This window comes from Glycine soja, chromosome 16 (genome assembly GCF_004193775.1).
Source record: "Glycine soja cultivar W05 chromosome 16, ASM419377v2, whole genome shotgun sequence".
Taxonomy (NCBI): Eukaryota; Viridiplantae; Streptophyta; class Magnoliopsida; order Fabales; family Fabaceae; genus Glycine; species Glycine soja.
In genome coordinates, this window is record NC_041017.1 from 19747312 (window position 1) to 19773135 (window position 25824).

The following is a 25824-nucleotide window of genomic DNA, read 5'->3' on the forward strand; positions in this document are numbered from 1 at the left end:
TCATATGTGCATCTAGGATTCTATTGAAAACATTATTAATATCAAAGTGGATGGTAACCGTGGTTATCGGGCAATAGCTGCCTTATTAGGTATGGGTGAGAAACATGGTCATTGGTGCGCAGCCATCTTCATAAAGAACTAATAAGCTAGTCAGAAGAATATATCAACCTGCTTGGTGGCATAGAGAGATTTGAGGAATTAAAGTGTTCCCTACTTGTTAACGGATTATCTATGGTGCGTAAGTTCAATGTTATGTCACTTTTTCTTAAAATAACATTTAAGTAATAGTTATTTATTGTCTTTTACATATAGGTTACCATGGATGAATATTATGGATATGAGATGTCATTGTTTCACGATACAACGTGATTGTTGTTTTTCTTTCACGACAACGAAACATGACATTTTTTCCTCTTAGAAGTCAGTCGCCACCAGATTTTCCTGTGCATCGCGAAATATGCATTGGTCATGTGTATGAAAATCATTTTTTATAGCTAATTGCATAATTATGATGTTAGTAGAAGTGGTGACAATGTAGTTAGTTATCATACATTGAATCTGTTTGTTGTTATGTAACAGGTTTTTATACGAGACCATTGGCATTGTTGAGGAACACACATTGTCATTATCAGACAAAGCAATGACCCACCTCGTACACAAGTAGAATGCAGTGTTATACAAATTTGTCTTGGTTGAAAATCGAATTTTTTGATTTAGGTGAACAAAGAACATAAAATATGTTATTTCCACTGACGTTTTTGTGTAAATAACTATTTTGTTGACATTTATGTAAATAATAATTTATTTCCAGTCATTATTTTTAAAAGTTAGGAAATAATTAAGTACTTTGAAAATAATAAAGATACGATTTCATTAGCTAATTGACACAAATTTAAACATTACATTAACTTCAACATAGTCGAAACAAACAGAAAATGCATCAAAAACTACAATTAACTAATACTAATTTTGCATTGAATCATGTTGTGACTGAAACATGTCATCTTCCATTTTGATTACCGGTTTACTAAAAACAGCTAAAATTTCTATTGAGCTAAATTATTTCCAGTAGTTAGATTGTACTAAGACCTTTAGCACGTCACCGTCAGTTTTCAGTTCAATAATTTCAAATTTGATTACTTTGTTTGAATACTCAGAATGACCTGGTTGTCGAAAAATAATTGTCTTACCATTTGTGATTCATGAATACCATAAGGAGGAATCCCTTGAGGTGCAATGTGTTTGATCACATCCTTTAGCCCATCGATGGTACATCCTAAAAGAATGTCAAATCTTTTTGAATTTTTTCCTATGAACGAGTAACCCACAAAGTCGTGTTGGCGTGGCATGTTCCACATCCCGTTATAATATAATAGGGCATCATGCGTATGGGTCATAATGGCTTGAAGTAAGTTTAATATATCATCCGGTGTTCTACCAATGGTGCATAATAACTCAATCAGGCCAACACACGAGTATTGATCATTACACATTAACATTGTGTTAGTAAATTTCATCCAAATATTGATCGTCGGTTAGTTGAAGGGTATTGTGCATTCTGCTTTTTAGCGTTTCAAAACCATAATCGTTAGGTACTCGAATGAGTATCAGAGTGGAACTTTGGAAATAAACACCAGATTCATTGTGAATAATCGATCCATTCGAAAAAATAAAAGCTAATCTAGAGTTGACAATGGTGTGACTGCTTGTTTCTCTCAAAAATGTCATATTTCTTGTAAAATTTGGTTTCTAAAGTTGGATTGGGCAAGAATGTGTGATTTTTTAAATTGTTGGTGTGATATATATAGATGGTGTTCATTGAGACTGTATTATTTTTTTTAAAAAGAGTATGCGTGCAAATTTGTCTATGTGTTGCCAAGTACAACAATGTTGTGTCATGCTTTAAAACTAAATCAATTGAGCAGTCATTTCTATGTTAGTACGTACGTGTAGTATTCATTCTTTTAAACATACGCATGCAATTCACAGTGTGTTGTCAACTTTTAGAACGATTTACGATGCTTCAATGTAACATAAACCATACATTCGTAATTGGTTATGGATGAATTAATTTAATCCTCAAATCTGTTGGATCAAGTGGCCTCGGAATAATTAAGAAGGGGGGGTTGAATTAATTATTAATGTGTCTTGACTAATTAAAACTTATCCTTCTTAATGTTACTAGATTTAATTAGGCTTTTACTACCAAGTTAAGAAAGTACAAAACAGTAATGAAACTTAATCAAAAGTAAAAGCGATAATTAAAAGTGCACAACAGAAATTAAAAGTATAGGGAAGAAGAAGACAAACACAAGAATTTTATACTGGTTCGGCAACAACCCGTGCCTACATCCAGTCCCCAAGCGACCTACGGTCCTTGAGATTTCTTTTCAACCTTGTAAAAACTTTTACAAACAAAGATCCACAAGGGATGTACCCTCCCTTGTTCTCTTTGAACAACCAAGTGGATGCACCCTCCACTTGAACTGATCCACAAGAGATGTACCCTCTCTTTTTCTCAGTTACAACAACCCAAGTAGATGTACCCTCTACTTGTACCACAAAGGATGTACCCTCCAATATGTTAAGACAAAGTTCTCAGGCGGTTAGTCCTTTGAAACTTTGTAAAGGGGAAACAAAAGATATCTCAGGCGGTTAGTCCTTTAAAATCTTTTGTTTAAGGGAAATGGAAGAATCAAAAGAATTCTCAGATTGTGTCTTATTGAACTCTTTGAAAAGGGAGAAAGGAGACACAAAAGAATTCAGGCGGTTAGTCCTTTGTTCTTTTGGATAAGGGAGAAGAGAGACAAAAAAAGAATTCAGGCGATTAGTCCTTGTCGAATTCTTTTTGGCAAAGGGAGAAGAGAATGAAAAGATATAGCACACTTTTGTTTTCTATGAAAGAACAAGGTTTGGAAACCATAAAACTTAGAAAGTTTTTGGCAAAGGAAGAAGAAGAAGAAGAAGTTCAAAAAGATGTTCAAAAGTTGTGTGAAAAAAGATTTTGAAATGCAAGTCAAGGTCTTGCTTTTATAGACTCTTAATGTCTGGTCAAGAAAACCATTGGAAGAGTTATAACCTTGAGAAAAACCTGAAAATCATTGAAAGAGTTACATCTCTTGACTTTTTATTCAAAACTTGTCACTGGTAATCGATCACCAAAACCATGTAATCGATTACACAAAGCATTTTATGAAAGGATGTGACTCTTCACAATTGAATTTGAATTTCAACGTTCAGGTACACTAGTAATCGATTACCAATATATTGTAATCGATTACACCATTTAAAAATCAATTGAAACGTTGCAAATTCAGTTAAAAGCTTTTGAAATCAAACTTTGCCACTAGTAATCGATTACAAGTAATTGGTAATCGATTACCAGAGAGTAAAAACTCTGGTAACTTAGAAAATTTTGAGAAAAACTCTTTTGAAAAACAAAATTGTGCTATGTTTGTTTTTTGAAAAATCTTTTCAATACTTCCCTTGTGAATTCTTCTTGATTTCTTCTCTTGAATCATGAAATCAAACTTCTCTTGATTCTTGAATCTTCTTGATTTTTTCTCATGAAACTTGAAATTAATCTTGATCTTGAACTTGTTGACTCAATCTTGAAATCATTCTCTTGGACTTTTTGTCATCATCTTTGTTATCATCAAAACTACTTGAATCAACTTGATTCATCATCATGAAGCTTGCTTCTACAAAATCAACATTAACGGCTAATTAACGATAAATGGATGACAAAAATTTGTATCGCATAATAAAATATGTGTTCGTAATTAAGGCACCAAAATTATAAACCTACCAAATGTTACTGCCCATACATAAATGTATGAAATAAATAAATTATCAAAAAAAATACAAATGACATGTATAAGGCAAATAAAAAAACAGCTTCAATGATCGTTCGTACGCCACATACTCCTCGATTTGTGACCTACAACTGGTTGGCAAATGAATCTTCTTGTGATCCCCACACATTCTTCAGCAACAATATAGGCTTTTGTTCCTTCGATCGGGATCCTCAGGTTCAATAACCTCTCCAACTTATCCGCAATTGCCACAAAAGCATCCTAGCACCTTTCACCTACGTTGTTGGGAATCCCAACAAAACTGTTGGGTGCCCAAAGCAACACACTATTATCAATTGAGAGCGTGTCAAATTAGAAGCCCACCCAGATACAACTGGTATGGGTATAAAGGGTATACCTGATAATAAAGGATAAACTTAAGTAGGAGTGTACTTAGCAAAAAAGGAGTGGATATAGCAAAAGTCAAATTTCTTTACTTTGTCTAATCTTGGCCAGCTTTTCCTACTTTTAGGGAGGGAGGTATATGTGGATTCTGGTTGCCATCTTGCCCCCTTGCAAAATAAAGATGTAGGTAGATAAGGAGTAAATTGCACCATTAAGCTAATGAGAATTCCTTTCCGGATCACAAATTCAGCATCTTAATAGACCCAAAATTGAAGGAAAATTTTGTAAAAAAAAAGAAAAAGTGGATTGAGGTAAAATAAAAATGAAAAGGAACATTACAATCTCTAGTGATCGATAGGTTAAGGAAAATTCATCACAAAGAATAAAAATTCTTTGATAAGAATTTAGGATTCCCAAAAGAACCAAAGAAAAATAGATTTTCTCATGCTTAGTCAAAGCTAAAATTAATTTCATTGAAATCTTATTACAAATATTTCCTAAATGCATATTTATATTTATAGTAACACTAGTAAGAAGGCTCAAACAACTACAAACTCCAACAAAAGAAAACATCACTAGAAACATAAGAAGTCCAATAAAGGCCCAAATTAGGCTCAAATTACTTAAATTTCTATTTATGGCTCCAGGGCATTGCTATGTGCACCTAGTGAAATTATTGGTACACCCAGCAATTTCACGATTTTCCCATTTTGCCCTTCCATTTCAAAAATATGTTTTATGAATAAATTTAAAATTAATGGCTCAAGCAATAGTTAAATCTATGACTTTCAGGTTATTAGCAAGATGTTTTAACCAATTGAGCTAATAGCCCAATTATGTTATAAAATAAATAATGTTGTTATATATAACACTAAAAATTTCTAATGTATATTTAATGCGCATGTAAATTTAAATAATAAATTTTGTGACAATTAATTTTGATATAAATCATGAATTATTTAATCTGTATATTTTTTTATAAATTAAAAAATATTTACTATTAAAAAATATTAATTTATTAAAAAATTTAAAAATAAACACTTGCGGATCACATAATCCATATGAATTTAACTCATACGGACTCATACGAATTACGTGATCCGTATGCATCATACGAATTAACTCATACGGATTACGTATGGACTATGTAATCTGTATAAGTCATACAAATTATGTAATCCGTATGAGTTAATTTGTATGACTCATACGAATTATGTGATCTGTAAGTGTTTTTTTTTTATTTTTTAATAAATGATTTTTTTAATAGTAAATATTTTTTTATTTATAAAAAAATATATAGATTAAATAATTTGTATGAGCTATATCAAAATTAATTGTCACAAAATTTATTATTTAAATTTACATGCACATTAAATATACATTAGAAATTTTTAGTGTTATATATAGAAACATTATTTATTTTATAACATAATTGGACTATTAACTTAGTTGGTTAGAGCGTCGTGCTACAGAAGGACAAAATGGGACCAACAATTTTACTAGATGCATGTAGCAATGCCGCCAATTTAAACTCCTCCTGTAGCTTTCTCTGTCCTTCATCATAAGCTTTTCAAAATTTTTTGCATTTAAATCATTGAGAATTGGTCTAGCTTATTAGTGAAATTATTTGTATAAAAGGTTATAAGAATTTATTTGATTTTATAGCTTTTGCAATTTTAGTTATATGAAAATTTGTAAGCAATGGGATTAGTTGTAATCCTAAAATACTTACCAAGTTTAAATCCAAGTTTTAACATATTGTGGATTTGTTAACCTACACACTTATTTTTTTGGTATTGGTGCATTAGTAAGTTATATATTGAAATTATCTTAAAGTATATCAATGATATAACTTGTTAACACACTCAAATGAAAAGATGTATATGTTAGCAAATGTTTGTGGATTTACTAACCTACATGCATGCATTAACAAATTACAGCTAGAGATTATTTGATATCCTAAATTTATTATAAACTCTCAAATATTTTATTTCCAAACATGTGTGGATCAATTGACACAAGTTTATTTTCTATTAAATATTGGAAAGAAAGTTTTATCACTTACAATAATGACAGTGAAGTCGAGTAAAAAATAATAATTTAAAAGTTTCAAGTGAAAAAAAATTGACAAGCTGCATAATTTAAAAATAAAGTAACTTGATTAGTTCAAAATTTTGAGGGCTCAATATTACACACAACCCAGACTAAACGAAACAAAGAATTCGATCAAATTTAAAAGTTTAGAATAACTATCATTTAATCCCTTGTAATTTGTGCTAATATTTGTTTCTTAACGGCTTTGGACCAAAGCATCAACATCTAAAGAGTGGGAGGTTAGTCAATGGATTGCATTTTCGTAACAGGTGTCATTGGTAGGAGATTTTTGGTTTAGGATTGTTGAACATGTTGTGATGCGTCAAGAAACGTCGCCCATCTTGCCAAATTCATTTAGACTTACACTTGACTCCTTCACAACCATTGTCTCCCTCGAATCATGTTTCTTAACAATGAATCTCCATTGAATTGTGACTCTAACATCAAGTCGCTCCAAACAATAGCATGGCTATTACCATGATGAGCTTCTCTATTTTATTTTTATTTCTCCTTTTGTTTTTGTTTTTGGTTTTATTTATTCTAGATTATATTTTACTTGTCATGTTAGACTGATAAATTGCAAGAAGATCAACAAATTTTGTGTCCTCTGGACTATTTTTTGATTAAAACCAAAATGAAAGAATTGAAACTAAAAATATATATTTTTCTTACGTCATCTCCAATGTACAACACCTATCGCTACTCTAAAGGCTCTTAAATCACTACAAATGAGTTTCCTCTGCAAGCCTCCATCCATGACCCTCGAGTAGCCACCAATACTTCATTAGGTTTTGTTGACCACGACTACGTTGCGACGAAATTACCCCTATAGCTAGCTAAGGTCACATTTCCTTGTATGTCGAAAAAAAAATGAAAGACTAAATAAATTACAATTTTAGATATTTTAATACTAGCCGATAAATTTTTAAAATACTTTAACAATATGTTAAATTAATATGTTAAATTAGTAGTTTAAACTAATAGATGTGGTTAATTCCTGCATGACCGCTGGTGACCTCAAATTAATGCACCCTACTGGGGCCCCTAGTTTTTTTTAATTTTTTTTTCTTGTGTAAGTATTATTATATCATTCTTTGTGGGAGGAAATGAAAATTATGCTTTTATTAAATTCAAAGTACTTACTTTTTACTATATTTTTTCTTAAACTAAATTTAGGCCTAATTATATTTTTACTTCATATAACATGTTTATGTATAATTTTAGTCCCTCAATTTTTAACTAATTAAATTTCTTTTTTTAAAAAAATTAAGCTTATTTGATTATTTCATCAAAAAAATTCTACCTAGGAGAATCAAATTCTTAATATATCCAAATATATTTGTGGGATTTATGATGAATTTGAGATATAAATGAAAAATAATTTTAATGGACATAACGGTGGAAAGGGTGATGTCTGTCGACTCCAGAACACAATTTGTAAGATAACCACAGCAAGAGGAGAAGCATAGTACGTATAACATGTTAACAAAGCTACCACCATCAAAACCGCTAGACCAAGCTCTTTCTAAGGAGATGAAGGGAGAGTGACCTACAAAGGAGGAGAAAGTAAATTTCTTATTGTATTCTTTATTTGTGTTGAAATGGCCAAAAACTTCATACATAAATTTGCATAAATAATTCTTGTGTCCCACCATATAAAATTTCCATATCAACAGAGATTTATAATCAGAATCAATATCTTCAGTTTCAAACGCTCAACAATGTAGCAGCATCCTAAAAACTAGAAGAAATTTGATCTGCAAATTAGGAATAGAATTTAACGACATTCCCTTCTATCAAACATCTTTCTATGATGTTTCGTGCCTCTTAAACATAGTCCTGCTGAACTAATATTTTAATAATTAAGTTACAAATGAATCGGGAGAGCAACCACTTACCTCCATCGAGTAAAACATCTTCTCGGCTTCCTCTAATCTCCCAGATTCAGACAGTGCCTCCATAAAGCATTGTAAGTGTAATTGTCCGGATTCAAGCCAGATCTTGACATTGAATCAAAAAGCTTTTTAGCTTTCTCAACTTTATTCATCAATCATCCTACAGAATATTTGAATCAAAGCATTAAAGGAGTAGGTGTCAGGGCTTGTTCCTAGTTATTGCTCAAGAAATAGTCACTAAGCAACTACAAAGAACATTTATACTTAACATTATAAAAGGTGGATGGTAAGAGACATATCAGACAGGCATGCCTCTTGCTGTTAGACATAAAATTACCTGTATAGAAGGATTAAAACCAACTTGCATTATGATTGAAATCCAAAATCCCTTGTAACGACAGTCGATGTGACAATGCTTTTTTTGCTAGTGCTGCCGTAACCTTTCCAAAAGTGTTAATCAATGTCTTATTGAACTAGGATGGCAAGTCACGTCATGACCACCTCAACTCAAATATTGCCTATTAAAGCTTTCAGGGTCCATATAGCTATTATATTTGCAACAAAATTGAGAAAGGAGTTGAATCATTCAGCCAATTAAGAAACCTGCCATACTCAATCTGCAATGAACAAAAGAAAGGTTACATTGATAACCCTCGCACTGAAAATTTTAGTAATGTCACAATGTCACCTCCAGTTCAGCAGATTTCATGTTTAAAATAATATCGTGATTCAACATAGAGCTTGGCTGCATGATTTCACTGAAACGCTCTCTGGGAAATTAGAAGTCCTTTTATGCCAAGCTTCTTTATTGCAGAAGATTAATGTCCCTAAACACATAATAGAATGCAAACATTAACTCTAGAAGTAGCTACCGCCCACATGCTTCCCTCTCACAACAAATAAGTGAATAACTTCTAATAACAAGAGTGCCTTCACCAAAGAGTAAAAAATATAAAACAAATACTAGTTTTGTAAATGTGGTCTTAGAAGATGAAGATTCATTATATGCATATGCTTCAAGGGTAATTCATTTGCTAGAACTTCAAAAGCAAGCTGCATCTAGACTCAGTGACTAGTTCTACTCAATAAAATGTGTTTGACAATGATATTTGATAGGATCAATATGAACAGGGAATACATGAACGGAATAATAGGAAAACATCTGAGAATGTGTCTAGGTCATAAATATATTAATTTTGTAAGAATTTATGGTTGAAATTAGTGTCAAAATTTACCATTTGGGTCAAATGGCAGAAGAAACTAAAATAATATAATCTGAGTATAATGCTTTATTTTCCTTTAATATTCATTCACGGTTTCCTAGTGGATTTTCAGGATCATAGGGCTGCAATTGTTTGCTATTATGGGGAAAGTTGTATGGGACCAGTTGAAAGTAAGGGGGAAAAGTGAAAAAGGAGGACGAGAGAGAAATAGTATATTTTATTGATTAAGTGAAATGTCTATGATATACACCCGTAATAATTGTAATAAAACTACTAACATCATAAGAGACTGCCAGGGGCCCATGGCCACAAAACTTAGATATCTCAGGTTGTCCTGTCATGAGACTGCCACCAAATTCGTGTTCTTCCACACGCAGGATGGGTAGCTATGCAAGATGGAGCTCTGGTTGTCATTAGCCGACCGCAGTGCTTGTAAAGAGATCGATGTTACTCCATTAATGGAGACAATGATGGAAAAAGGCATTTTCTGCTGATTCCAGAAAAACAGCACAATTTGTAAGTTAACCACAGCAACAGTTGAAGCATGGTATAACATGTTAACCAAGCTGCCACCATCCAAACCGCTAAGGATGATGATGATGAAAGGAGAGTGATCAACTAATAAGGAGAAAGTAAATTTCTAATTGTATTCTTTATTTTTGTGTTGAAATGGGGAAAATTACATGCATACATGTGCATAAATAATCCGTGTCCCACCATATAACAAGATCTCAATATCAACAGAACTTTATAATCTAGCATACCTGTACCCTGAACCGATATCTTCACTTTCAAAACCTCAATAATGTAGCATCATCCTAAAAATTAGCAGACAACTAGTCTACAAATTAGGAATAGAATTCAAAGATATTCCCTTCTGTCTGCACCTTCCTATGATGTTTTAAGCCGCTTCAACGTAGTCCTGTAGAATCAATATTTTGATAATTAGGTTACATATATATGAGTCGGGAGAGCAACCATTTGCCTCCATCGAGTAAAACATCTTGTTGGCTTCCTCTAATCTCCCAGATGCAGACAGTGCCTCTATAAAAGCACTGTAAGTGTAATTAATTGTCTGGATTCAAGCCAGATCTTGGCATTGAATCAAAAAGCTTATTGGCTTTCTCAACTTTATTCATCCTACAGAAGATTTGAATCAAAGCATTATAGGAGTAGGTATCAGGGCTTATTCCTTCCTTTTGCATTCTTCTTAAAAGTTTCACTGACCTTGCAACATCCCTGATGGTGGATAAAGATCGAATCAAGATATTGTAAATGGCAGCATTTGGATTGATGCCCCACTCAATCATCTCAGTAAAGCATTCAAAAGCTTCCTCAGTCCTCTTTATTCGACAGAGTCCATCAATTATTGAGCTAAAAGTGAAGATATCAGGTTTAAGTCCATTTTCTAAAAGCATCTCCAGTAGCTTCCGAACCTTATCTATTGCTCCATCCTTGTGATATGAACACGGAAACAGGATGGATCGTTTTGAAGTTTTGACTTAGAAATTGACTTAGTTTTCTTTTAGAGAAATATATTTATGTCACACTCAAAAAAATATGTGAGAAGTTGAGTGATAAGTCATAATGTTGTCTTACTAAGATCATATTCAGCTTTTTACCTAAGAACCAAGAGAAGGTCTTACAAAAAGGAAAAAACTCAAACTTTCTTTGAGACTCACATCTGTCTCAAAGCTACAAAGTTCATATTATTTATTGGCTAGATTTCCTTCTAAATATCCCACTAGGAATTAATTCCCCTAATGCGGTTTATCTCCTCCTTCTCAATTAATTACCCTTAATTACTGTGTGCTAGGAATGGAGCAAAAATTATATTAAACATATAATATAATCAGTATCTAAACATATTTATTGATCAAGAAATTATAAAAAAATATTTATTATATAAATTATATGAGAATGTAAAAAAATAATGGATAAAACAATTTTTATTTCTTAATATAAATATTTTATTTTAAGTTTTTTAACTAATATTTTTAAGACACTAGTTAGTATTTGTAAAAGAAAATTAAATTAGGTTGAAGGAATATGAAATTGTTTTCTTTCCTTTTTTATAATAAATTTTAAACTTTAGGTGATTATATGTATCCCCTTTCTCAGCACATACGCACCAAAATGATATATACTTAATTAGGAGATTATTTCATCCCTTACCGAGATGACATACAAAAAAATACTTGACTCTTGACTAAGGATAACACAATATAGTTGTGTATCAGTTTTATAAATCATGAATATTATTTTAATTTTAAAATTTAATATGAATATTATTCTATTACATCTATTTAATGATGTTAGTTTTATAAATTATCACTTTTTTCATTTATATATTAATTTTGTTGATCTTTGTCAAACAACATATATGATGCGCTGTCAAATGGCATAAATGTTATAAAATTATCACTCTTTTTCTTGACATTTGGCGTTATAGTTTTTTATTTATATTTAATTACTTGAAATTAAATTTTAAAGTGTCAATAAAACTGTAAAAAAATGTTAGACTAAAAATGTGTGTAGATAAAACTTTAAAAAAAAAAGTAATGATAGTTAGATAGTTAATACTATTATTGTAAATACATAATTAATACTTTTCATTTTTTATTGTCTTTTTTATTACCTCATCATCTATCATATTTACATTTTTATTTTCTTTTTCTTTTTCTATATGTCAACTCACATATATGCTGTCGTGTTTATTTATAATTGAAAAAGGCCAAATATTTAGTACAATGTTTCATCTCAATCAATCTTAACCAATTATAAAATGTTGGAAATATATAGATAATGATTTTTAAACTTTTTTCTTTCTCTTTTACTGTCAGGTTCATAGTTAGTCTGTCTTGGGTGATCACTTACACTTATGTTTTATTGTTCAAGTTAGTTGAGGTTTTTTATTGTACTCGTTTGAGATTTGTTATACTAAATGTGTTAAGTATATATTTGATTGTGGTTATGTTATTTATATTCCATACTTTGAGTTTAGAAAATCAAATATTATATGTATGCCACGAAAGAATCTGTCTGAAATAACCATGAGAAATTTGCGACGAAAGAAACTGTCTGAAATAAGCATGGGAAAAAGAAGATGTCTGAAATTTCCCACGGAATCTTTCCGATGAAAATCCCATCGGAAATTTCCGACAAACAGAAAAAAAATTCGTCGATTTTTATTTCCTACGACCATTTTTCTGATGGATTTTTGTCTATCGGAAATGTCCAATTAGCGACGTATTTGTAGTGTTACCGACAGATTTTTACCGTCGGAAAAACGCTATTTTTTGTAGTGTTCATACTATTTATAGGCTAGATTTCCTTCTAAACATCCCACTAGGAATTAATTCCCACTTAGAATTAAAATTCTCACTAACATTAAATATCCACTAGTAATAAAATCCCACTAACCACTATAATTAAACTTGGGAAGCCTAAAAACATAAAAACTAACCTAAAAGATGTCAACAACCATCTGAACTTATTACATGAAAATTAAAGGAAAATTAGAAAATAGGCCTTAATTAGTTCTTTAGACCAAAAGCTATGTAATCCATCCAAATAAACTCCAGCACATAGTTGCATCTTGAGTATAAACTCGTTGATTCATTGTGCTCTTCAAATTATTGTCTTTAAGTTTGCTAAATTTATCTTCAAGTTGTACAAATGAGATAATTCTTGGTTTGGGCACTTGCATGACTAAGCTTTTGAAAGGTTTCTTAGTTCTTTTCGGTCTTGCTTTGGTTATTGGGTCTTTCATCCATTGCAAAAGATATTTGAAGTTATTGGACCCTTGCTGGATCATATCATTCCCTCCCTCTTTAAAAAGATTCATCCTCGAATCGAGTTCATCATCTACATGAAACAAAGTAAAGTCAACATTAATAAAAGTGACATTGATTTGATACTTAGCATGAAACTGAAGGTTATAAGAAGTGAAGTCAACATCAATAAAAGTGACATTGACTTGATACTTAACATGAAACTGAAGGCTATAAGCAGTATCATTGATCTTTTCTACCACTTGAAAGGACAATGTCCCTTGGTTGCAACATCAAGTGTCTTTGAAAACTCAAGTTGATATTCATTCAATGCTTTGATTTCCTCCTTTTGAAACAATTCTTCAAATTCTTTCACAAGATGATCATGACAATCAGACAATGGGTTAGAATAAAAATAGGAGCAATCATATTTCTCTTTATCTTTTTTCACTCTTTTTTCAATTATTTCTCTTTTTCTCGTCTCTTTTTATTTCATTTCTTTCTCTTGAACATCTTTTTCTCTCATTTCATTTTCTTTTTCCCTTAACTCATTTTTTCTCATCTCATTTTCTTTCATCTCTTTTTCTTTTAAGTCATTTGTCAATGTGTTCCACCTTAGGCATTGGGAGGTCATATGCCCTTTTTTCAGAACTGATGTGCCATCATTTCCTTCTATTTTCTAAACCCTTTTTGCACCATTTTAATTATTGATTGGTCTTAATTGTCAATTAATTAGACAGTTTTATTATTTGGGCCCATTCAGCTACTTTGATGTTTTAATCTAATTTCAGGAATTAATGAAGCATTGGGCTTGAATCTAGCATTGGGCTTGAATCTAGAATTGGGCTTGGACTTGAAGAGGGCAGACTAATTTATTCTATAAAATTAGATCTTATCTTATCTAGATATTATTTAGATTTGATCTCAGCTAGATATTATTTCATCTAGATCTTATCTTATCTTATCTTATCTAGATTTGATTTGATTTTACTTATGGGCTTGGATTTAAAACATATTTGTAAGCTTTGGGGCTGAAAAAAAACTATATAACAGCACCAAGGTTCTAGTTTAGGGACCCCCTCTCTCCCTCGCGGGAGACTCCCTCTCTCTCTCCTCTCTCTCTTCTATTTTTCGTTTTTAGTTTTAGTCTCTCTTCTCTTTCTCTTTTATTTTCGTTTTTTTTCAATTCCAGTTCAGACTTTTAGTTTTATCAATAAAATTTCATTCTCTATTTGATTAATGGAAGGCTAAGTCCGCAGCGTTGTTTTCCCTTGAGGATCAAGCACAGTTCTCTTTGAGGTTCTATTATTACTGTTAAATTCTGTTTAGTTTTTCCTCTTCACTAATTACTTTGAATTTGTTGCTTTTAATTCATGCATGCTTAGTGCTTGATTAATTGTCTCTGCGCTTAATTTACGTTCATGCTTAATGATCGTTTATGAGTAATTGGTGTATGTGATGCTTAATCACATAATGAATGCCTTATGTTGAATTTCGCTTAGTAATTTAATTTAGGGTTGGATTAAGTGGTTAAACTGATAAAGGATAAACTCTCGTAACCTAGGATAAGAGACTTGCTTGTGAATCAAGGGGAAGCAACGTGTTTTAATTCTGATATTTTCTAATTCACATATATTCGCTGTTTAATTTACAAAAGCAAACAACCCCCCCCCCCCATCGTTACTGTTACTGTTACTGCAAGTATATTATGAACATTTGGCTTGTCACTGCTCGTTGGGAAACGACCTAGGATCACTTCCTAGTTACTACATTTTAATGTTTATTTGATTCGGGTACGGCCTCGATCAAATTTGGCGCCGTTGCCGGGGAGCAGTGTCCAAAGGTTCATAATAGCTAGCTATTGTTGTGTGTTTAATCCTTTCGTGTTTTATGTTTAATTGTTAGTATTGTGTTAGTATGTGTATTAGTGTTGATTAGTTCACTGGTATTGATAACAGACAAATCCAGAATCCATATATCTAGGCTAATTAGACTTGTCAGGTTTTAGCGATTTTAATATATAGATTTTAGTCCTTATTTTCATTGTCGGTCTTCCTTAGAAGTAGTTATTCCTTATTTTTTACTGTTGGGTTTTAGGAGTAAGTATTTAGATTTAGTAGATTTAGATCTTATTTATTTGAATTTCTTAGAAGTAGTTATCTTTATCGCAATTTAAATATTTTATCATATCTTATCTTTAAATTTTTTATCTTATCTTATCTATTATCTTTATCTTCTATTTTGATCTTTCAATCTTTTATCTTCGAATTTTATCTTTAAATATCTTATCTTTTCTTTTATCTTCTAATTTTATCTTTAAATATCTTATCTTTTCTTTACCTTATCTTCTATCTTCTATTTTAAATTCTTATCTCTTGCTTTTAAATTGGGTTTGCATTAATCTAAATACAAACAAAGTCCCTGTTTCAGTCTTGGGTGTTTTGCTGTGAAGATTGTGCAGCCAAGCAGGAAAGATTGGAGTACCAGGCTTGATGATGCTCTCTGGGCACATCGGACTGCCTACAAAGCACCCATAGGAATGTCTCCTTATCGGGTTGTCTTTGGAAAGGCATGTCATCTTCCAGTGGAAATTGAGCACAAAGCATACTGGGCAGTGAAGACTTGCAACTTCTCTATGGATCAAGCTGGCGAGGAAAGGAAGTTGCAACTGAGTGAGTTAGATGAAATCCGCCTAGACGCCTACGAGAATGCCAAGTTCTACAAAGAAAAGACCAAGAAGTTCCATGATAGCATGATAGTTAAAAAAGACTTTGTGGTTGGGCAAAAAGTGTTATTGTATAATTCTAGGCTTGGACTCATGAGTGGTAAGTTGAGGTCTAAGTGGATTGGTCCTTTTGTTGTTACTAATGTTTTTCCTTATGGTACAGTTGAGATCAAAAGCGACTCCACAAACAAGAGCTTCAAGGTCAACGGACATCGACTTAAGCCATTCCTCACGAACCCTTCTTTAGTGGACGTAGTGGTGGAAGAGACTTCCTTACTCCACCCTAGTCTTCCTCCACCATGACTTAGGGAGTTTTTCTTTTCCTATCTCCTTCTTTGCTTTTATTACACTTGTCCGATTCTCTTTGATGATTTAATTGTTTTTAATCTTTTAATTGTGCTACATTGAGGACAATGTGTTGTTTAAGTATGGGGGGGGGGGGGGAGTGTTCTTTGGTTTTGCTAGTTTTGTTGGTTTTGTTAATTTGTTAGTTGTGTTAATTTGTTAATGTTGTTAGTCTCGTCGGATTTTCAGTTTAATATTTTGGGTCAATTTTGTGTGCACGTACGACTTTGCATGTTTTTCTTTGAATTATAGGATATGTTCAAGAAATGGGTAATTGTTTTGAAAATAAAAGTTCTTGACATTTTGTGACTTGAAATCCTTGATTCTTCTCTACATGTCATGATAGTTTTGAAAGCTCAATTTGAAAGTGATGATTTTACCTTTGTGAGAATTTGAGCCATCCATCATTATAATCATTTGGTGTGTTTTGCCCCATTGATTGCTTGCACAATAGCCTTGGCTTGATTCTTGTTGATGCGTCCTAATTCACATGCATATTTGGAAATGATTAAGGCAATTTTGTTCTTATAAGCTTCTAGCCAAATGGACTTACCTTGAATTAATTCCTTTGATAGCCCTTTTGAGCCTTGTTTCCCTTTCCTTGTTTTGAAGCTCACTACAAGCCTTAAGTGAAAAACCATGATATTACCATATCCTTAAGGAATTTTGGAGCTTTGGAATTGTTTTGGGAATAAGTGTGGGGGGTTTTTGTTTCATTGGACAACTTGTTTTGTTGACTATGCTTCATGATGTATTTTGGGCCATACTTGATATACATTGTATATTGGTTAAATGTTGGACATGCTGAATGAAATGTTGTTTCTCAAAGGCAAAAAAAAAAAAAAAAAAAAAAAAAAAAATTCAAAAAAAAAAAAATTTCGCAAAAAAAAAAGAAAGAAAAAACAAAAAAAAAAAAGCAATAAAGTTGAGTGAATAAGATCTTTAATGGCACAAGAATGATGAAACTCGTGGTTCTACTCTTCATGTTTAATTTTTATCTTTACTTCTTTTTATTTTCTTATTTTTTTTCTTAATATGCACTTATTCCCCTTTGCTCCTCTATTCCTTTGGGATTTAGCCACTTATTCCATATTTCTCCATACCTTGTCCTTGGCCCCATTACAACCTTAAAAGACCTTTTGATCCTCATGTGCTTGTGTTTATGGGTTGATTGTCAATTTTAGAATCTTGCCAAGTTTATGTGGTGTTTGCTTTCATGGGTGCTTTGAGGGTAAATAGTAGCCTAGACACTTGAGAGATAGAGTGTATATCTTGTGAGGCTTTATCACTTTTCATTCTTGAGCTGATTAACTATTTTGCCATGATTGGGTTGCTTGGATGATTTTCATGAATGTCTTGACTTTTTGGATCTCCTTATGTTAGATGTTACTCATTCCTTTTATTCCTTGATGTTCATTGAGAAATATGTGAATGTTTTTGTTTGTCTCCCTCTGATATCCTTGGATTTTGTTCTTTGTTTCATTTTGCCCAGGAGTGCAAAAGGCTAAGTATGGGGGGTTTTGATGTGCCATCATTTTCTTCTATTTTCTAAACCCTTTTTGCACCATTTTAATTATTGATTGGTCTTAATTGTCAATTAATTAGGCAGTTTTATTATTTGGGCCCATTCAGCTAATTTGATGTTTTAATCTAATTTCAGGAATTAATGAAGCATTGGGCTTGAATCTAGAATTGGGCTTGAATCTAGAATTGGGCTTGGACTTGAAGAGGGCAGACTAATTTATTCTATAAAATTAGATCTTATCTTATCTAGATATTATTTAGATTTGATCTCAGCTAGATATTATTTCATCTAGATCTTATCTTATCTTATCTTATCTAGATTTGATTTGATTTTACTTATGGGCTTGGATTTAAAACATATTTGTAAGCTTTGGGGCTGAAAAAAAACTATATAACAGCACCAAGGTTCTAGTTTAGGGACCCCCTCTCTCCCTCGCGGGAGACTCCCTCTCTCTCTCCTCTCTCTCTTCTATTTTTCGTTTTTAGTTTTAGTCTCTCTTCTCTTTCTCTTTTATTTTTGTTTTTTTTCAATTCCAGTTCAGACTTTTAGTTTTATCAATAAAATTTCATTCTCTATTTGATTAATGGAAGGCTAAGTCCGCAGCGTTGTTTTCCCTTGAGGATCAAGCACAGTTCTCTTTGAGGTTCTATTATTACTGTTAAATTCTGTTTAGTTTTTCCTCTTCACTAATTACTTTGAATTTGTTGCTTTTAATTCATGCATGCTTAGTGCTTGATTAATTGTCTCTGCGCTTAATTTACGTTCATGCTTAATGATCGTTTATGAGTAATTGGTGTATGTGATGCTTAATCACATAATGAATGCCTTATGTTGAATTTCGCTTAGTAATTTAATTTAGGGTTGGATTAAGTGGTTAAACTGATAAAGGATAAACTCTCGTAACCTAGGATAAGAGACTTGCTTGTGAATCAAGGGGAAGCAACGTGTTTTAATTCTGATATTTTCTAATTCACATATATTCGCTGTTTAATTTACAAAAGCAAACAACCCCCCCCCCCCATCGTTACTGTTACTGTTACTGCAAGTATATTATGAACATTTGGCTTGTCACTGCTCGTTGGGAAACGACCTAGGATCACTTCCTAGTTACTACATTTTAATGTTTATTTGATTCGGGTACGGCCTCGATCAAGAACACAAAAGACATTCAAGTTCCCTACTTCTAGTTAGATGAATGGATGTAGTGAGTTTAGCACTAGTAAAGATACCCTCCCTCTTTTGTTTGGTCCTCTAACCTAACATTTCATCTCTTTCATTAGCTCTTCTTTTTCTCCATTCTTCTATATGTCTCCTTTGACATTCTCTTGGAACATACCTCTTTCTCATCAAGGTCTTCATCACCAACCATGTTGCCACTGGGGTTTCATTGAATCTCTTTCTATATTACTTTTCCTGATCCTACCAAATTAGAGCATGATCTTTAAACTCTAGAGTTGCTACCTTAACCTTTTCTACTTCACTATATTGGCAGCATGCAAATACTTGCTCTATTTTCATCTCTCACTTTAAGTATGCCTTCGAATCACTCATTCCTTTGAAACTTGGAACCTTATCCTTCAAAACCTCTAACTCTTTCCATGTTTTTGTATGTCTCCAATTTCGAAGACATTTATATTCATCAGACCAAGTATGTGAAAGAATTGTTAAAGAAATTCAACATGAGTGATGCAAAAGAGATAAAGACTCTTATGCATCCCACCGCACATCTTGGATTGGACGAGGAATCAACGAAGATGGGCAGGTCTCAATATAGAGCAATGATTGGCTCCCTGCTCTATCATACTACATTTAGGCTTGATATAATGTTTATTGTTTGCTTACATGCAAAATTACAAAAGGAACCAAGGGAATTTCATTTAACTGTAGTTAAACGCATATTCAGATATTTACTTGGAACTCCTAACCTTGGTCTTATGTTTAAAAGAAGAGAAAGTTCTAGGCTCACGAGCTATTGCAATACGGACTATGTTGGTGATAAAGTCGACAAAAAAAGTACAAGTGGAAGCTATCACTTTATAGGTGGCAACATAGCCACTTGGATATGCAAGAGGCAGAGATCAACTGCATTGTCCATTGTTGAAGCGGAATACATGTCAACAGCAAACTATTGTGCTCAACTCCTATGGATAAATAACCAACTTGAAGACTATAGTGTTGTGAGAGGAAAATTCCTATCTATTGTGATCATAAAGCTATTATAAGTCTTTTGAAAAACCCAACATTGCATTCTAGAGCAAAGCATATAGAAATTAAACATCATTTTACAAGAGATCATGTTCAAAGTGGATTTACAGTTTGTACCCACTGATGATCAGCTTGCTAATATTTTTACAAAGCCATTAATTGATGCTTAGAGATTCCCTCTAGCCTTCATTCACAATAATCCCTCATCTATCATCCCCATCTATGAAGTTATTTTCTATCAGCTAAAGCACCCACCTGGATGTGTTATGACTATGTGCACACTCTTTTTAAGGCCTTTACAGCTCTATCATCATATGCAATTGTTCATTTGTTTCCTTCACAATGGACTCCTTCAGTGCAACTAACTATTGTTAAGATGCCTCCCTATTGGCTAGCACTTGGAACTCAGCAACGAGTTGGACCTTCCACTGAGGTGACCCCCTCTCAATCTTGGCATAGTATAAAGAAGTTGAAGGACAAGAAGAACTCCCAAGGCAGTATCTCTTAGAAACTGTTTGGAAAGCAATGAAGGACCCTTTGCAAGAAGTGGAACCTCCCAAGAAACAGTTTCAAAAGAAGGTACACTTGTGGATGTCCATTACAAAATTGCTGTCAGTGCATCCTGTAGATATAATATACATGAATGATGTACTTGTGTGATCAAGACATAACGTACCCTCCTGGTTTGCACATCTCTAGGGCAACTGGCTTCAAGATGGTTACTGATAGAGTCTGTCCATGTCTACCAGTATGGGATGCTACCAAGAAAAAAGGCTTTAGGTTGTACTACAAGGAACAAATGCCTTTGAAGCAGATAAAGGTAGAGATTGTGAACCACCTCCACACTTGGAGCCCAATGTTTTACGGAAAGAAGCTGATACGCACTCTAGACACTCATGACATAAGGACCTTTTGTAGTTAGATCATGTGGATGGACTCTCAAAAAGCCTCCACCACTGGCTAAGATGGAAGTGATAATGTTGTACATTGAGACATTGTTCAAGTGTTACAATCCGCTAGGAAGTATCACTTTGATGATGCTTGCATCTGCTTTACCAGAGATGATGACACTTACTCCTTCATCCAATGTCTTCTCAAACTTCCCACCATTCATTATGAGGAAACCTACAACTTGAAGAAGATGACAGAAGCTTAGATGATAGCCCATGTGACTTAGCTCCATGAGGCTCAATAGAAAAAGAGAGTTAAAGAAGATGTTGATGCTGCTGCTATTGTTGAGAAAGAAGTTGTTACTATTGCTAAGAAGGAAGTTGTTGTCGTTGTCCAAGCTGAAGCATCTACTAAAGTTACGGGATGATACCATTATGCATGGGGTCATCATTGATCTCATAAACACTGGTGTCATGGATGAGACTGGTGAAGTTTCTAATGCAACTATGGCTGATGAAGTTGGACCCCACATTCAAGATCTTGCATCCAAGTAGTCTATAACATCAAATGAGGCCACTTCTGAAGATAAGGGCAAACATGATGTTGTTATTGTATATTCAACAAGTTCTGGCCCCATTTCTCTCAACTATGCATAATCTGCCACCATTACTCGTGATCAAGTTCAAGATATGATCAACCAAGCAGTGAAGTCCATTGCAAAACATCAACGACAGGAGAATGAGCAATTCTGCCTCTCTATACAAAATATCATTACCACCCAACTTTCCAACCCTGATGTTGTCCTTTTATAGAACATGCAACATGCTCAAATGCCAATGCTTGGAGCTATTGATTTTTTGGCACTTACACCTGCACATGTACCTCAACCACCCTCCATACTTGCCTCTCTTGAACCTCTACCACAACCCTTGGCTTCAATACCACCACCAACTACATCCTCTACACCATCCTCTCAACCTCCTCCACCACTGCCATCTCAAGACTGGCAATGATGTTCTTCAATTTTCTATCTTCGAACCCTTTTTGCTTATGACAAAAGGGGGAGAACTAGAAATTTTGATTGTCATGAAAAACGTTTTAGTTAATAAACGCAGTCTTGAGGTATTTCCATATATATTCTCCTTTACGTGTTATCTATTATATTCCGTTGTTATATTCATCATATTTGGTATATGTCATTTTCTTGCCATGCTTGAACTTAGGGGGAGTTTAATCGCATTGCATTCTCATTTCTCTCTTAAAACTCTATTTATAATTAATCAAAATTTATATTGTTTGTCAACATCAAAAAGGGGGAGATTGTTAAGTCTAAATGACCACACATCTCATCCAACTTAGATTTTGATGTATAACAATAAGTATAAAATACTGATATTTTAATGAGTTTTGACAAGTGGACAGGATTATTATGCTAAAGGATTTTACAACATCAAATATCATCCACAACTATAATGTGTATACTTTGTTTTAACCTAACATCCAACATGTTATATTCAGTTAATGTCCACTCTTGTACATATCAGTCTAACACACTATTATAAGGTAAACTCATGAGTCTAGTCTCAAAGATTGAGTATCATGAAAAGGGAAGTGCACATGTACTATTTTATTCAAATTCTATTTTTCTCTCTTACATTTGAATATCTAATGCTTGAATTTAGGAAAAAGATAGTATAGAAGATAACAGAAGGCTTCTATGGAATATTCCCTTGAAGGTCGCTTTCAAAGCAAGCAAAAAGCATATGGTGTTGTATGTATTTTGGATAAAATCCTTGCCATTCAGAGCTTGACATGTCGCCTCATTCTTCTATGTTAGACAATAGTCCTTTCAAGATAACGACAGAGTCCGATAACAGATATTTCACTGAAGTCTATAAAAGGATGTCTTCCTTAATGAAGTAACTGACGAAAAACATGAAAAAGATAGAACAACAGCGCAAGAAAAATACTTAAAGCGAAACTTTGCTAAAAACACTAGACGATATACATTGTTTATCCTTTGCAAAGCAAAGTAGCTCTGTGTTTGTGCATAACTGTATATTTACTCTTTAAGTGTTAAGGATACTTGTATTCATTCAAACATTTGTTTGTGAAAACCAGGAGTGGCTTGATGTTAAAAAATACTTGGGTTCTTAGATTTAGGGGGAGTCTAAGAAGATATCATAAGTGGTGTTAAGAATACTTGTAAAGCCAAGAGTGGCAAGTTAGAATACTTGTTTTGTAATCAATTTTGATTAGTGGAACCCTTTACTAGTGAGTAAAGAAGAACTAGACGTAGCTCAAGTTGAGTGAACTAGTATAAACCAAGTGTTTCCACTTCTCTCCATAAAGGTTTATTGAGTATTCTTATAATATTTTCTAACATCACTTTACACCAAGTGTTTATTTGAAAAACTATTTTAAGAACCTTTTATCTGTCATTGAACGACCTTATTGTTCTTCATTGCATATATGTTTTATCCTCAGTGGACAACCAGAGTTTTACACAGTATTATCTTTATCATTCTTCATATTGCGAAAAGTTTATATCTTTGATATATACACTATTCAAGCTCCCCCCCCCCCCCCCGTCTTTAGTATGTTTCTTGCATTTTCAAGAGGGAGCTTCCCTTACAAGACCTTCAGCCTTTTATAGGAGATGATTATTCATACTAGAAGGATTGTATGAAGATGTACATCAAGTCCACACAATACTAGTTAACGCAAATCATCATGCATAGAGATATACCCATTGCGAGACCCGAGGCAAAATGGACTCAAGATGACTTCAACATCATGGAACTCAACACAAAATCAAGATACACTTTAACATGTGCTTTGACAAGAAATGAATACAACAAAATTTGTAGGCGAAAAAAAAAACAAAGAACTTTGAGACTAATTACGCGTTAACTATGAAGGAACAAAAGATTTCAGACTAAGAAAAGTTGTCACTCTAATGAGACACTACAAAAACTTCTCCATGAAGAAATGAGAATCTATTGATGACATGTTTAGGAGTTTGCAAGTTCTCCTAAATGGTCTTAAATTTATTGTGTTTTCATAAACTTTTATTCCTTTTTGAGTAATAAATAGTATTATGATATAAGTTCAAAATGAAGTATTGTTTTGAGCTCAAAACAAAAATGCAAGCAGCTCTTGAAGAAAGAGTTTTTCATAATTCAAAGCTCTATTTTTACAAATTGTTTAGTTGAAAGGACTTTGATAAAAATAAAAAAGGGTTAAATTTTAAGAGTTTTTGTCAAAAGATTTTTCGGCCTTAGTTATTAAAAACTAGTAAATAGAGTGCGTATTAAAATCAGTGCAAAAAGAGTGAGGAAGAAGATGATGCACAATGATTTTTATATTGGTTCACCCTCAACCTTGGGCTACATTTAGTCCTTATTCTTCAAGATGATATTTCACTAACAGAAATAACTACTCCTGGACCAGCAAACAATTAGATTTCAACAACCTGCCAACCACCCCATTGGACTTCACGCTTAGCCATAGCTAGACCAGCTATCTTATTGGTTACAACCTTTTCCTGCCACTTGCTAAACTTTCAACAGTATATGGTCTCTGTGTTTTGAATGCACAAATAAAAATTTCTCCTCACAAGAGAGTTTCCACTCAGGAAATTACAATATCTCACTTCTATCTTAGATTTATCTTAGTTTACAAGCTTTTACAAAAGTGGGTCACTCTCTATTGAGAGGGTTGAAGCAATAATTCCATATTTCTCACACAGATAACTTGTCTCAAGTTTCTATCACTTGGAATGCTTCAACTTAACTTCAAGATGCTCCTTGTTGACCTCTTAAAGCTCTAAAGAAGATCATTGAAGTGTATCTAACTCAATCAACATACTTATAGAGGAAGAAGACATAGATGACAGTTGTCATATCATGACAACTACAAGGTCATTCTAAGGTTCTCATTTTGTGGAACCTTTCCAATGAGCATTCTAAAGTTACATTAGAATGGAATTTCTGATGTTAGCTAAGAAATGATCCATACTAGCAGTATATCATTTTGATGAAGTTCAACTGATATGACTTTCTGAAGTAGCACAACTTCATCAATCTTAACACATCTTCAAGCACAAAGCATTCTGAAGTAGATTGATTCATAAAAAAATAAAGTGAAGGTATAGATGTTGGTGTGTTAGCATTCTATCCAAGGTTAGACTGCAATGTGTTCTGTCCAAGGTTAGACTGCATAAAATCTTCTATCTTTAATTTTGTTGTTCTTCATCAGATCTTTTCATGGGCAGATTCATCTTTCAATTGGATTGCATCTTCTAATGCAACTAGCATTTACTTTCTAATGTGCCCTCAATGTGTGTGGTATCATATGGAAAGTGAGATGTTGTCAACTTCAGTCTTCTGATGTTCCATTTGCATATGTAGCCACACATGGAAGAATTGTTGTTGTATTCCAGGTGCATTCTTAACCATTTTGAACTTCATTCTGAAGTTCAATCCTCAAAGTCAATTTCTTCATCATTCTGATGTAGACTTTGATACAACTTCATTCTAATGTTGGATGCTCTCATTGTAGCCTTTGATGTGTCTTTTATGTAAGGCCTTGTTGTCTTGTACTTTACTAAAACTAAGTACTCAAAAGGAAGCATTCTTCATCATACAGATGAGCTACAAGGAATCTTCTAACTTATTTACTCTTGACACATATTTTGAGATAACCTTTCTAAGCATCATTTTGTGCAACTCAGAATGCATGAACATATCTTCTTTTTAATAAGTTTAACACTGAAAAACTTGAGCAGAATGTTAGTCATCACATAAAACCCATCATCCTTGAAATTTTCATTACTAATGGTTTGTCATAATTAAAACTAGAGATATGGATTCAAAAACTTTTACAAAGGTTTAAATCAATCTAAATAGACAACTTTCCCAAGGTGAGGGAACATAAAACAACAACCA

The 25824-nt window shown here is 33.0% G+C and overlaps 1 long non-coding RNA gene across 3 annotated transcripts; it reads right to left on the reverse strand.

Moving 5' to 3' along the window:
• Positions 1 to 7651: 7651 nt before the first annotated feature.
• On the reverse strand, positions 7652 to 10891 carry LOC114390367. 3 transcript variants are annotated; one of them, XR_003661888.1, is made up of 6 exons: positions 10176 to 10891; positions 9690 to 9898; positions 8877 to 9015; positions 8526 to 8805; positions 8192 to 8348; positions 7652 to 7842 (listed from the first exon to the last, which is right to left on the reverse strand). It is a non-coding gene; the product is annotated as an uncharacterized LOC114390367 (long non-coding RNA). The 3 variants fall into 3 exon arrangements; XR_003661887.1 differs by having other exon boundaries at positions 9690 to 9901; XR_003661886.1 differs by having other exon boundaries at positions 9690 to 10891.
• Positions 10892 to 25824: the final 14933 nt, after the last annotated feature.